At 43.0% G+C, this 13,461-nt stretch overlaps 1 protein-coding gene across 2 annotated transcripts in view; it reads right to left on the bottom strand.

Annotated features, from left to right (window-relative positions):
- The window catches only part of FTO (fat mass and obesity associated), a 282,063-nt gene that overhangs the window by 218,967 nt on the left and 49,635 nt on the right, over positions 1 to 13,461 (bottom strand). The gene's annotated exons all lie outside the window — the stretch shown is intronic.

The raw sequence follows: 13,461 nt of genomic DNA, 5'->3' as shown, positions 1-13,461 counted from the left end.
GGAACATCAAGGACAGTGACAAGCTATTCAGGTGGTCACTGATCTGTAGGGGCGGAGGTGGGGGATGGCGAAAGGGGACAGGGGTGGAGCGAGACCATTCAAACTATTCCGTTTTATAGTGCCTTGGCTTTGAACTACATGAACATATGGCCTATTCAGCATATTACCTAATAGCAACTCAGACGTATGACCCATTCATTCTTAACATGACATGCAGTATAAAGATGATTTTGGACTTAGTCTTAGAAAGTGCATACTCTGTGAGATACAATGAAATATTGAGGGGGGGTGAGGCGCAGTGGGGGGAGCCATCACAGACTACATAGTGAAGAGGGGGGAAACAGCTCAGACCATTTCTTTGTGCCCCATGCCCACCAGCTGGCAAACACACACCACGTGGAAATGCACCGGGGAGTGGAGTAGAAGGCCCTCGTGTTTGGCTGTCAGCTCTGGCTCCCCGGCCTGGTGTCCAGATAAACACACACAGCCGGCCCCACGGCACACTGCTCTGCTCACACGGCCTCGCTGTCCACTCGTGTCAAATACGTCAAGCTGCTCGTGGATGCCACACGTAAAGCCAGAGAAGATTCAGGCCTCGGACCTCCCGCGGGCAGGCGGAGCATGTGGAGTCCCTCCCAGGCGGCCTGTGCCCACCTCCACAGCTCTGGCAGGCAGGCGGGACACAGACACGAGACAGGAAGGAAAACCCATGAACTGTGTGCGAGGATGGAGGTGTGGGCCTCGTTCCCCATACATACACATGTGCCTAAGCATCACGTTTTAGACCTTACACGTAAACAATGTTACATGTTCATTGTATCTCAGTGAAGCTGGGGAGGAGGGGGGGAGGATGTTCTCTAACAAAATCGAATTAAATATCGAAAATAAAAATATATATCTCGAAACTCCCCAAATATCTGGTCGAAGGAGAAACCACACAAGAAATTAGGAAAGTTTTAAAATGAATAAAAGTGAAAACGAAACATTTAAAAACTGTCTAGGTTGCAGCTAGAGCAATATTTACAGGGAAATTTGTAACACTAATGCCTGTATTAACAAGAAAAATGATTTCAAATCAATGACCTCCGCTTCCACCTGAAGAAAATGAAAAAAGAAGAGCAAATGAAATCCAAAGCAAGCAGGTGAAAGAAAATTATAAAAGAGCTGCGTAGGAATCAATAAAATAGAAAGCAGAGAAGAAAATCAATGAAGCCAGAAGCTAGCTCCTGGAGAAATGTAAAATCTCTGGCCAGATTGATAAGGAAAAAAGCACACTGAAGCCTCAATATACCAACTGAAAGCATAACAGGAGATATTATGAACTTTATAGCAATACGTTTTAGAACTTGGACAAAACAGAAAATCTCGTTGAAAGATACAAATTATCTCAAGAAGGAGATAATCTGAATAGCCCTCTATCTAATAATGAAATTGAATCTGTATCTTAAAAACTGCCCACAAAGAAAACTCCACGCACAAAACCTTCACTATGGAATTCTACCAACCATTTCAGAAAGCTCCAATATCCATCTGCATAAACTCCTGCAGAAAATGAATGAAATGCAATCCCCAAACCAAGCAGAATTATCACAACAAAATTACAGACCAATATCCCCTTGGGAATAGGAGTACACAAGCTATTAATAAAATCTTAGCAAATGGAATCCAACAACACATAAAGAGGGTAATAGATCATGACCGGGTATTATCCCAGAAATGCCAGGGTGGTTTTCACATTTGAACATCGACAGAATTTTTCATATTATCAGGCTCAGAGGGAAAAACCGCAGGGTCACTGAATTCCTGCAGCAAGGACATGAGTCAGTGCCCAACGTCGGTCCTGGAGAAGTTCTTCACCCTGATAAACAGGCCTGTGAACCACACAGCTAACATCAGACCAAGTGGGGAGAGCCTCAAAGAGTTCATCGTACGATCAGGAAAAAGGCAACGACGCCTGCTATCACCCCTCGGAGCAAGACTACTTAAGAGGAAAGGCAGAAGCAGGATGGAGAGGGTCACTGGGGGAAAAAATTTGAGACAGCTTTAACACTTTCAACAATAAAGATTAAAAAAAAAAAACAGATTGTACTGAAGGTTCTATCTAGGCAGTGTAATACGGCCAGAAAAAAGAAATAAAAGGCATCTAGACTAGGAGAAATACAGAATAGATAAAACTGTCTTTAGCCCTGGCTGGGTGCCTCAGTTGGAGTGTCATCTCATACATCAAAAGATTGTGGGTTCAATTCCCAGTCAGGGCACACACCTAGATTGTGAGTTTGCTCCCCAGTCAGGGTGCATAGGGAGGCAATTAATCGACCTTTCTCTCTCACATCAATATTTCTCTCTCTCTCTCTTTCTCTCCCCCTTCTTCTCGCTATAAAAGAAAAAAATTAATAAAAACACATATCCCCGGGGTGAGGATTAAAAACAAAACAAACAAACAAAAAAAACTGTCTTTATTTGCATATGCTATAAGTACCTGGAGAGAAAATCCTACAGAATCTACAAAAAAAACAATTAGAACTAATACTTTCAGCAAGGTTGCAGGATACAATTTACAGCAAGGGCAGCAAGGTTGCAAGGTCAATATACAAAAATCAGGTATTTCTACATACTAGCAACCAACTATCTGAAATTAAGCTTTTTAAATAACACCATAAACAATAACATCAAAAATGATAAAGTACTTAGGGATAAACCTAACAAAAGATTTTCCAGTTTAGTATTTTTAAAAATTCCAATAAAACATTGCTGAAAGAACTTAAAGAAGTCCTAAGTAAATGAAAAGATTAACTATCTTCATAGATCTGAAGACTCAAGGTCAAATTGTCCCCAAATTGATGCAGTCCCAGTCCAAGATCCCTGCAGGCTCTTTTGTAAAAATTGGCACACTGCTGAAATTCATATAAAAATGCCAAGACCTGAAATGGCCAAACAACTTTGGAACAGAAGAACACGTTGAAGGACTTCACTAATTATAAAACAACAGAAATCAAGACAAGTGTGGTACTGGCATAAAAGTAGACAAATATATAAATGAATACCAGAGAATCCAAAAATAGGCCCACCTATTTGTGGTCAGTTGATTTTTGACAAAGATTCAAAGTTAATTCAATGGAGAAAGAAATTTTTTTCAACAAATACTACTTGAAGAATTAGATATCCATATTTTTTTAAATTTAATCCACATCTTGTACCATATATAAAAATTAACTCTAAATGAATAAATATATCAATGCAAAACCTAAAAATAAATGTAAATATAACAGCTAAATTAAAATATTAGTAGAAGAAAATGGGAAATTCTTTTGAGTCTTTAGGTTAGGCAAGGCAACGTTTTTTTAGATATGAAACCAAAAACATAATCCATAAAAGAAAAACCAGTGATAAACTTCACCAAGAACTTCTATTCTCAAAACTCTCAAAGCCAGAACTCTTAAGCACTGCTCTTACGAAAATAAAATGGTCCAACCACTTTGGAAGACAATCTGCCAACTTCTCAAAGAGGTCAGACAGGTACCTACAACATGGCAGCTTATATCTGTGCACAAAAATGTGCACATAAATGTCCACAGGAGCTGTATTTGTAATTGCCAACAACTGCAAACAACCCAGATATCCATCAAATGAATAAAAAAAAAATTCGTAGCATATTGAATAAATAAAAAAAAAGAAATCGTGGTATAGCACCCAAAAAGTCACTACTCAGGGATAAAAAGGAAAGAATTGTGGGTATATACAACTATATGAATGGATTTCAAAATCACTATTCTAAGAGAAAGAAGACAGGCCAAAACAAAGAGTGCCTACTGTTTTATTCCGTATTAGCAAAATTCTAGAAAATGCAAATTAATCAACAGTGACAAACAGCAATTGGTGGTTGCCTGGGGCCAGGGCTGGAGGAAGAGGGAAGTATTAGTAAGAGGCGCAGAGAAAGTACCTGGTGTAATGAATATGGGAGGTACCATGATTTTTATGGTGGTTTTACAAGTACATACACATGTCAAAACTTAACAAGTTGTACAAATTAAACATGTACAGTTTATGGTATGTCAATTACACCAATAAAATTGTTCTAAATCAGGGAATGGCAAAAGTGAGCATTACCTAAATATGGTACATCTTGCCAGCAAAATTGGACCTGTTGGCACGCAGGACATAGACTTTTAAAAATGTCATTCCGGTTTTTTCATTGCTTTAGTCAGACTTTTTACTACTTCTTAAGGCAATTTAAGTTATATATGTTTTTCTAGATAGGTATCCAATCCATCTAAGTTCTCAAATGTATCATATTGTTCTTATTATTCTTAGACACCAGTAATACCCATAGTGTGTGTTCTTTTGAGTCCCTAACATTGTATCACACATGGCTTACCTCCTCCTTCTCACATTCTCATTAGTTACTGTTTTAGTTTTGTATTCATTTTAAAACCGCCCCCCCCCAAAAAAGTAGCATTTTAAACCCATAATTAAGGGCATTTGCCAACACATTTCATCAATTTCTATGCTCATCCTTGTTTCTTGTAATAAAAACCTGCATTCTGGGTTCACTGTTCTTCTTACTAAATTACAACTTTTAAGTTTTCCTAGACAGTCTATGGATGGTAACTGTCCTAGTCTATTTTTTATCACTGAAAATATCTACGTTTTTTTTCTCACTCTTGAATCAAAGACTACCTGGGTTTTAAAAATTTAAATGAACTGTAATCTTCCTTTAGCACTCTGAGGATTTTATTCCCATCTTCTAGTATCTGTTGTTAGAATAAGAATCTTTCTTTTACAGATAATGTGTTGTTATATCTTGAGTCCCCTAAGAATTTTCTTCCTTTATATCCCTTGTATTCCATAGTTATCAACAGATGGTACTACTCAAAGTATTTGAGGACTCGTGTCTTTTTTGAAGTAAGGACAATTTTCAACTCTTAGCTCCTCAAATTTTTCTTCCCCATCATGACCTTCATTCTTTTTGCTGGAACTCCTGTTAGTCATATGTGGAACCTCTCAACTCTCTTCAATGTTCTCTCGCTCCCCTTTTTAAATCTTTTATCTTTTTTTTTTTTTTTTTGCCCTACATCCTGGCTGAATTCCTCAGTATTCTCTTCCAATTCACCAATTCTCTTTTTAATTGTTAGGTCTAAAGCTCTTACCATCTATTAAGTTTATTATTTCTATGATATACATATTTTGGAGCATTTTTAAATCTCACTTTCATCAGCAGGACGTCTTTACTTACCCCTTTGAATTTCCTGAACATGCTTATTCGAGTCTTTGACTGACCTCTCTATAAAATTAATCTCAGCTACGTCGATCTTTTGTTCTCATTACTGATTCTGTTTGCTATCTTTACTAGCATTTATTTTCTTCAAGTACTTTGGTATTTTGTTCTGAAGGCTCATTCTGAGTGGACTTTTTTGCCTTTGCTTTTTCCCCTCCTTCCTCTCTCCCTCCATCTACGCTCACCTTTTTCCTCATATTGGTTGAGCAGCAGCCTCCACCAGGATCCCTATAACCCCGTCCTGGACCAAGCCATTCCGTTAAATGATGATTCGAGCCTCACAATCTCTCCCCCGCAGTCAATCAGACTAATTCAGTTTCTATTCTTGAAGGTTTACCTATCTTATCCTGCCCCTCAAAACCCTTATCTCCACATACAAGCTATTTCCGAGACCTGGTGGTCTTTTCTCAGTCTCTTTGGTGAGAAGTACAACTTCCCCTCCGCCCCTGGCTTCACAAACAGTTAGCTTGGTTTTAGCCCATCTCCAGGGGGAAACGTTTAGTCCCTACTACCTCACGGGACCTGAACTCACAGTGGCTACGTTTTGCTTCCACACTGGGAGCCCTTGCAGGACCATCGTTTCAACCCAGCTCATCCCAGCTCATCCCAGTCCAGGACACCTCGTCTATAAGCCCAGGTGTGACTCCTTCCTTCTGTTTTTTGTTATCTGTCCCTGATAGGTGTGTTTGGAGCAGAAGGTATACACAAACTGTGCGCTTACCATCTGACAAGAAGGCACAGGTGATTTCTTTGTGATAAAAATTCTCAGCAAGAGATTCCCAAGGTGGAAAGGTTTGCTCTGTTGACTCTCGGCTCACATTGTGAAATTGCCCTCCAGGGAAACATACCCACTCCCTGCCCACCGGCAGACAATGCCCACTTCTCCACATACTCACACTCCACTTATTATCAAGCTCTTCAATCTTCGGCAAGTGGATAGATAAATAAAAAACAGGCTCACTCTAATCTACACCTCTTTGATTGTTTATCAGGTCTTGAGTAACTTCATTCCTTAACTGCCATTTGCAGTAGCGCTTTTGTGAAATTCCTGTTCCTGTCCTCTGTCTGTTTTTTTCTTTTTCTTGCTGGGGTATTTATCTTATCCTGTTTTAAATCTAAGAGTCTATACTTTGCATCCATGTAAAGACAAGGAATGTGGGTTTCATGCAAGTTGATTAGAATTCTCTTCACTTCTCTTTCCTTCTTTTATTACGAGCAACTTTCCAACAAATTCATTCATTCCTAAAGGAGTTCCCCTCTCTTGTATCCAGCTGTAACATTAAATATTCCAGCACTTACAACGCGTCCTCCCTAAGACAGCACCTTTCACTATAATTCATACTTTCCCAAATATTGCACAAAGTTGGCCGTGGCATTCCATATTACTCTTTCAAGGTAAATGTTTTAAAATAAGTAAAACCACAGGTACAGAATATATAGTTAAGCTCTTCATGTAATAATCTGAATATCAAACACTATTTGTCTCACCAACTTGATATTGAGTTCCCACCTACAATCATCAAATTTAAGAATGTAGTCCACGTTTCAAAAGGAAAAGAAAGTTTCCTGAGAAGAAAAAGTATCTATGATGGAAAGCAGCTAAACAGGATCTCAAAAGAAACAAAGATTAAGGGTTGGTTGTGGGAAGGACTGACACACTGGGGGAAGGATGGTTCCCACATCTGAAGACTGTAACATTGGTACCAAAGCAACATGTGTCTTTAACAAAACAAAATGTTGGATTCTTTACTCAGGGATAATGACTTGGAACACTTCTAACTTCTTCTCACTTCATTTGGAGCCTTGTAAACTAGAATTTCCTTGAGCCACTTCCAAATATTCGACTGAAAGCAGAGATAACCACTTACCCAAGATTCCTCTTCACGATCATAAGACCCGTGATATTGTCAATGGATACCAGAGAAGGGCAATACCATTCCAGACCATAAAAGAGAGATAACAGGTTAATTAAAACTCCTTCAGTGCTACTGCTCCTACACTCCAGCTCCAAGGATCTAATAACGCATAATGGAGAGCATTATGCTAAGCAAAATAAGCCAGTTGGAGGGAGATAAATATCACATGACCTCCCTCATTTGTGAAATATAATGAACCACATAAACTGATGAACAAAAAATAGATCCACGGACACAGAAGCGTCGAACAGACCCTCAAACCTCAGAGGGAAGGGGTGGGGTGGGTAAGAACTCAACCAAAGGACTTGAATCCATGCATATGAGCATGGCCAATGGACACAGACAATAGGGAGGTTGGGGCGTACGCAGTGGGAGAGGGGGGTGTGGAGCGGGGTACGGGGCAGGCAGGGAGAGGTCAATGGGGGAAAAGGGAGGCATGTAAAACTTTCAACAATAAAGAATTAAAAAAAAAAAAACAACCTCCTTCAGTGCTACTGCTCCTACATTCCAGCTCCAAGGACCTCATAACGCATCCCCTGCATTTCCAAGAGGAGAGAGAAAAATTCTCCTCTTGGCCACACCCATTTAGATGAAAAATAATTCCAATTCTCCCAGCCGTAGGTCAGTCTTCAGGGACCGCCCCGCCTTGTAATTTCACATCTGCTTGGTCTGCTCGGAGGCCAGGGGTCAGCGCCTGGAGATCCCACCAGGGGCCTGGCCCAGCCTGGCATGAGCGTGATGGAACCGGGCACTTTCCCGCTAGCAGGCTGATGGGAAATAATAACACTCGAGACCCACAGCACCTCTGAGTCCTCTGTCATTTTAAAAAGCTTGAACCATTAAACCTGACCAGACAACGTGCCCCGGGAAAGGAGATGTCCGCCAGGGAGCGGGAATGACATCAGTAAGCGACCTCCGCGACCGTCCACTCCCCTGCTCTCTACCGCTGCGTGATCACATGTTAATACACCCCCTTGGGTGGCCCCCGGTGACTTACACGAGGCCGGAGAGGTTCCTTTGAAAACAAGAAAAAACCCCTCTGCGGCAGACACAGCGATTTCAACCGTTCCCTTTGTCCAGCCACCATGAGAGTTAAAGAAAAATGCCTGGACGAGTCAGTGACTCGGTAGCTATTTCAAAGGTTTATAATGCAGAGTAGGTGTTGCTTTTTGGTTTTCACTTATTCATTCGCAGGATTCCAGAAAGTCCACACGCGCGCTCTGTGGTCGCACTTTCTTGACTGGGGCACCGAGGAGAGCTCCGTGCTTCATCAGCAGGTGCGGAGTCCTATCCGATGTGTGCATTTTATGTTCTCACGCTCCCTCTCCGAATTAGATCGCTAATGACAACTCGGGCACGCTGGCTTGTCCGATAAACAGTGAGTGATAATTCTAATGGATGTATCCTTCCGCAAAGCCCGAGGCTTGCCACCGAACCAAACCGACGCGTGCGTCATCTCCTTACCCTGGAAAACCCGCTCCAAGCTGAGACGCACTCACAGAGGCCCGGCTTTGCACTCAGCTCTTCCTCCTGTAACTGCAGATGAGCAGCTGTCTCTCGAAGTGGCCTCCAACAACTAGGCAGCAAGATGCGACGGCACAGCCTGAAATCCTGCTTAAGAGCTACAGCTCCAGATCAGACTTTATAGGCTCAAATCCTGCCTCTGCCAATCACTAGCTGGGGAGTAGGTTACTTGAGTAAGTTCCTTAACCTCCCTGTGCCTCGGTTTCCCCATCAAGGAAACGGATACAGTAACCATACCTACCTCACAGGGCTGTTGTCAAGATTAAGTTCAATGGTACAGAGACAAATGTGTGCGCAATTCCTGTTACAAACCAAACAAGCCCACAACCTGGGCATGTGCCCTGACCGGGAAACGAACCCGGGATTCTTCAGTCCGAAGGCCTATGTTCTACCCACTGAGCCACACCGGCTAGGGCTGCCCTTGGTTTCTATGACACCCTCTCCCTTCCAGCCTCTAGCCTCTGCTCCCTCCTCCTCGGTCTGTTTCAGATCTTTCTTCCTCTGCCCCAAACGGCAGACATTTCCCACCCTTCTTCCTTTCCTCGCTTCAGATAACTTGCTTCCTTCAGGCAATCTCATCTTCTCAAAATGAGTTCCTTGCAGAGAACACTCAAAAAATCCTCATCTCCAGCCCAAACCCACCCTTAAAACGGTCTCCAGGATATTACATACAAGTTCCCACCAGCCCCGGAGATTCAGAAAGCCCAGAATCAAAGTTAACGTTTTCCTTCCCCGACTTCCTGAAGTCTTTCTCCTGTTTTTCATCTCCAGTTAATGTCATCGCCAGCCAGACTCGCGCTGGAGTCCTGTCCCCCTGCTTTCCTCGCCCGTTTCATTCCTGCCGACGGGCTGGAACAGGCACTTTCATCTATGGCTAACTCTTTTAATCGCTACAAAACTCCTAGGAGGATAAGGGAGACCTCATTCTCCCCATTGTGATGAAGTGAAAACCAAGACTTAGATCACACGCCTGGAGAAGATCACGGGGCTAGTCAATGGCAGCACTGGGCGCTGGCCTCACGTTTTTATCTGCCAAGTCCGGGGACGAGTATAGTCCAGTTCACAGAGACAGAAAGTAGAATGGTGGGTGCCGGGGGCAGAAAGGGGGAGGCAGGGGGAGTTCGTGTTCCATGGGGACAGAGTTCCAGTTTGGGGTTAAAACGTTCCGGAGATGGGTGGTGGTGCTGGTGCTATGACACAGGAAGCAAAGAGAGGCGGGACAACATGCATGTACTTGATGCCACTGGAATGCACACTGACAGTGGTTAAGGTGGTCAATTTTATGTTATGTGAGTTTTACCGCAGTTGTTTTTTAAATGCATTCCAGACATTATGTGTGAAGGTCACAAAGAAAAAAGAAGAAAAATCTGAAAGAAATAGAAAAATTCAGAAAGTTTAGGGAGAACAGACCCAAAACACACACACGCCGTTGACATGTGAGTTCTAAATGGCAGAGGACCTGACGCCGTGTCTGAGGCCCCGTGCTGCTCCCCAAAGACAGCGATCGCGTGTGCTTTTCTGGCGTCGTGGACTCGGATCAGGAAGATGTTAACGAGGCCCCATCGGAAAGGAGCGCCTTCCCGAGCCCCAAGGCCAGGAGGCCTTCATCGCAGGCCAAGGGCAGCGGTGAGGTTTTGAGGCTGACAGTGCAGAGGCACGTCACTCACATCGAGTGTAAACCACAGAGTCTGCGGGCTCCGGGACAGCTCTGCACACACGGGCGGGACTTGTTGCTCTTGGAGAAAACCCCGCTCATTAGGGGTAAATGCTTCTGCCTGTGTCCTGCGAGTAGTTGGTAGGTCTCAAGCTCATGTTGCAGGTCATTACAGCTCTGCCTGCTGGTTAGATTATACACTAGGTTATGCCCACGGTTCCATTTCCAGGGCCTCTCTCTCACCCAGGAAATCCAATGCAGGCTAAAACCTGGCACACAGTCCTTGCTCAGAGAATATCTCTACTTTTTTATGTATGTCAGTGAATAGCTATACTAATAAAAGGATAACATGCTAATTAGACTGAACGTCCTTCCGGACAAAGCTGAGGCAGGAGCAAAGCAGCCCAGATCCTGGTTGCCTGCCGGTGGCCGGAGGAAAGCAGCCCGGGATGGAGGGAAGCCGGTGCCGGCAGCTGGGGGAAGGAAGGCCTACTCTTGCATGAATTTTCGTGCATCAGGCCTCAAATAAATAAATAAATAAATATACACACACACACACACACACACACACACACACTCATATAGCTGTATGTATGTAAATGAGCACACACAAATACATATACACAAAACACAGGTAATAATGAACGGTGCAGGGTTAAAATGAATTTTATAACGCTTTCATCGCTGCAATATATCACAGCTTTGCAAATACAGTGCTTGAGTTTTGACCTATGAACCAGGAGGTCAAGGTTTGATTCCTATTCAGGGCATGTGCCTGGGTTGTGGACTCATTCCCTAGTGGGGGGGAATGCAGGAGGCAGCCAATTGATTCCCTTTCATCATTGATGTTTCTATCTCTGTCTCCCTCTCCCTTCCTCTCTGAAATCAATAAAAATATATATTTTTTAAAAAGAATGTAAAAGATGACCCATCAGATTATAATTTCCTAAACTGAGGAATCTGTACAGTGTACTCCTGATTCAGTTTTGACCTATGACCCGGGAGGTCAGGGCACATGCCTGAGTTGTGGTCTCGATTCCCAGTGTGGGGCGTGCAGGAGGCAGCCGATTAATAATTCTCTCTCATCATTGATGTTTCTATCTCTCTCTCACTCTCCCTTCCTCTCTGAAATTAATAAAAATGTATTTTTAAAAAATTTTGATGACCAATCCTAACCTCTCTTACAGTTTCTCCTGAATCTCGACCCCTCCCCACTGCTCCTCACTCTGCACCACCACCCCCACCTTGAGAAAGGTAACTGAACTAAGCTGACCGACAGCTTTGAAACAGGTTTAATCTGTGTGAAGGGATCTGCAGTCTCTGAATCCTAACTCTAAATATAGTCTAATTTTTTCCCCTTTAGTTTGGTTTTGTTTTTTTTTAACATAAGGAACATCACTTATCTAGTCAATGCCTGGTAATGAACTCCACTTGGCAATTACCTGTTAGGTCTGTCACACCCCATTTAGCACTTGGGGCGATTATTATAAGGAAAGCCCAAAGGTGAGATCATTTAGGCCTCCCATCCGTTTTGCTGGTGGGGCGCCCTGAGTCCCGCCCAGAGGAGCCTATCACCGGAGACACCTTGACAGCTCACCTACTTTCAGGTCTGCTGAGGGATGCCTGCCCGCCTCCCTGCCAAGTCAAGGGAGGGGAATCCTGGGAAACCACAAATCCCTACCCCTTGTTCCACAAAGAAGTCTCCTGAAAGTCACGTGTAAGCGAGCCACACTCACATCACATGCCAGAGTCTGTCAAAGAGCTGACCCGGCCCAGGAAGATACAGGAAGGGGTGAATGGGGCGATGACCAGTTCGGGCCTCATTTATTTGATGTTTCACACTCATTTGTCCACGTGATTTCAGGGAGTTTTCACAGTTCACGTATTTAGACAGCACTACTGGAATGTGCAGAGTTCCCCTGAACAGACGTATGAACTGAAAAACCACACAAAACATGAAACCCTTTGAGGAAGAAGAAGAGGCCGTTGAAGTAGAGTATTAGTCCAGGTTCTAAGACCAAGTACTCATGCTCGATACTCACCTAGAAAGCAGGGGTGTCTAGGTAGATTCGGCCCCTCACTCCAACTGCCTATGGAGTTAACTGCTTCTATTTTTATTATTATTCAATTTTTAATTTTTTTATTTTAGAAAGAAGGAGGGAAGGAGAGAGAGAGAAAAACATCGATCTGTTGTCTCACCTATTTATGCATTCATTGGCTGATTCTTGTGTGTGACCTGACTGGGGATCGAACCTGCAACCTTGGTGTATCTAAATCCTAACACCTAAACTCCAAGACCATCAGAAGGTAGGACGTAAATGAGCAAAGCAGGTGAAGGAAAGGCACAGGAAGTAAGTCAGCACGCATTCAAATTAAAGGGAAAAAACACCGCGGGCCACATCTGGCGCCACATCTGGCAAGCTGCTCCTGTGTTTACACGATGACTTCTTTGAAGCGGGGCAGCTTATCCCATTCATTTCTGTGCCTGGAATCATGTCTGATGTACAGCGGTTCAATCAGTGTTTGCCAAAGTGCAAACACTTTAAAAAAGAGGTAAGATCCCAACTCTTCGGACACTATTAAGACAACTGCCAGGGAAACTCCTCATTCATTCATTCATTCATTCATTCAACCAAAACCTATTACACACCTTCTATGAAGAAAGCTCTAGGGCAGTGATGGCGAACCTATGACACGCGTGTCAGAGGTGACACGCAAACTCATTTTTTTGGTTGATTTTTCTTTGTTCAATGGCATTTAAGTATTTAAAATAAATATCAAAAATACGTCTTTGTTTTACTATGGTTGTAAATATCAAAACATTTCTACATGGGACGCGGCACCAGAGTTAAGTTAGGGTTTTTCAAAATGCTGACACGCTGAGCTCAAAAGGTTTGCCATCACTACTCTAGGGGTATGGACTTGAATAAGATTCCTGACCATGTGGGGTTTACACTTAGAAAGGCTGGAGGAAAAGACAGGGAAGAAACATTAATAAATAAGCCAGCTTCACACAGTGATGCTATTCAGCATTAAAATGGCTGCATTTGGTCTCAAAGGCCGTTAAACCACACAGAAGTCAGCGGAAATTA

This window comes from Myotis davidii, unplaced genomic scaffold (assembly GCF_000327345.1).
Source record: "Myotis davidii unplaced genomic scaffold, ASM32734v1 scaffold328, whole genome shotgun sequence".
In the NCBI taxonomy this organism is placed as follows: Eukaryota; Metazoa; Chordata; class Mammalia; order Chiroptera; family Vespertilionidae; genus Myotis; species Myotis davidii.
The sequence above is the reverse complement of the archived record's forward strand: the minus strand, read 5'-3'. Positions and strand labels throughout refer to the sequence as shown.